This window comes from Mus musculus, chromosome 5 (genome assembly GCF_000001635.26).
Source record: "Mus musculus strain C57BL/6J chromosome 5, GRCm38.p6 C57BL/6J".
Lineage (NCBI taxonomy): Eukaryota > Metazoa > Chordata > Mammalia > Rodentia > Muridae > Mus > Mus musculus.
The window spans coordinates 111,601,002-111,602,980 of NC_000071.6; the positions used below are offsets into that span (position 1 = coordinate 111,601,002).

Below are 1,979 nucleotides of genomic sequence, written 5' to 3' on the forward strand. Positions count from 1 at the left end.
TTTTCTGAACCCCTGACTCCAGCCTCCTTGTGGTCTGGGCTGGAAACCCCACCCTGGGCAACTGCCCCTGAATAGGGACCCAGATGCAGAGTCTCCTGTCCATCTTGGTTTCCCTCAGAATGGGCCATCTTCTCTGGGGGGTCCCTCAGCAAGCACGATTAGCACCCCAAGGACAGGACCCCCTTTATCTCAGGGCTGGGTGAATATCTTTTTCTTGGCCACAGCTTCTCTGCCACATGATGAGCTGTCAAATGGCCACCCACAGCCTTTGAGACGACATAACTGTTTCCATAGATAAAACCAACGTCACTCTAACATAAGGGCCCCTCTGGGGGAGTTTTGACTGCATATTTGGCACCAACTGGTGCTTACCCCCAAACCCTGCTTCCCAAACCCCATCCATTCCAAAGAGCCCTGGGTCCTAAGGGTACATTCAGCCCACGGAGAGCCTCCAGAGTCTCTCCTTAATCTACTGGAACAGGTCCCAAGCAGACTCCTCAGTTGTCTCCTTTGGGGTTCATCACGGTTGACAAAGTACCTCCATTTCCTCTGCCCCAAATATATCTCCTCAGTCTAGAAACCTTGACAGGCAAGATCATTTCTCCTTTGCTGGGGTTCAGATATCACTGACAGCTGGGTGGGGGACTAGAGGTGACGTGGTCACATTGAGGTATCTGTCATACTAGGGGGCAAAGCCTGGTGGGACAGATTGTCTGAAGGGCAGATGGTGGTGGCTGGTAGGAGAGAGTAGAAGATTACATCCACCTTAGCACAGAGTGAGGCCCTGGGCTTTGTAGGAGGCTCGGCCTTGCTGGGAGCAAGCCCAGAAAGGCAGGGTTCACAGGCAGGGCGGTCTTGACAACGGTAACCCCAAGGCCAAAGGCAGAGGAAAGAAAAGAACATTCCATGATGTATATATATTTAGGAGGCCGGGAGACAGGAAAGGAAATCAAGTTAGAGACCGAGAGTTCGCAGCCTGAGCAGGTCTCCAGGCCCCGGGAGAGGTTGTGGAATCCAGATGTGGTCGGGAAGGCGGAGGGGGAGGGGGAGGGGAGGAGGGGAGGGGGGGGGGCAGGCCTGTTCACAATTAGCCTTGATTTTGTGTGATGACATTCAAATTGTGGGCAAGCATGAAAGCAGAGTTGTGAGGACGCGGCTGTCCGACGGCCCCGGGACTAATCCAACGTGAAGGGCTCGGGCGCAGGCCTGGCACCACATGGAAGTACTTTGGGAGAGTTTGATGTTCCGCCAGCTAAAGGGGGATCCATGGTCCTGGCTGAGTGGGCCTCCTCCTCGCCCCGCCTCCTCAGGACTGGCTGGCTCTGGCGAGAAGGGTTAAACCTCGAACACACCAGAAGGTTCTGGGCCTGTGGATGCCCTCACTAGCCCAGCCCTGAAGGCAGCAAGGTGGTCATGTGAGACCCACAGAGCCGGGCCTTGGGCGCTGGGCCAGCAGCAGTGGCTGACGTGGTGTGGGATGGTGTCGTCTGTGAGCTATTTTCAATATTTCTAATATTACAAAGATGAGGTAGCCCACATACTGGGACTTTGGCAGGCAACAGCTTTTGTAACAGGGCCCGTCAGATGGGCCTTGGCTGCAAATTTTGGGATTTTATAGGAAACTGGGGGGGTGGTACAGGAGGCCATCTGGGGCCTTGGGTCACCTAGCAAAAAGGTCCAGGCTCACAGGGAAGCCATCTCGTGAAATGAATTCAGAGAGAGTTGTCATTCCATCGTCTCCACAAAGGGTTGAGCACTGGAGCTGAGGGAAGTTCAGTGGAGGGCCCATATAACACAGGCCCGCAGGATTGACCCAGGGAGTCTCATTTCTCCACGAGAGAGGACTGGATCCTCCAGTGTGTATTAAATGCCTGGGACAGCAGAGGCCACCACTCTAGCTGCATCGGAGACCCAAGCTCTTAAGCAGACTGAAGTGGCCCATCGGCCTCACTTACCCTACTGTTCGAATCACCCACAGG

General features: G+C 54.7%; 1 annotated feature.

Annotated features, from left to right (window-relative positions):
- Positions 261-1,738: an enhancer, noted in NCBI's record as "VISTA enhancer mm622". NCBI's record gives its function as "enhancer in: branchial arch[9/11]" and the evidence as "EXISTENCE:transgenic organism evidence [ECO:0001131][PMID:17130149]".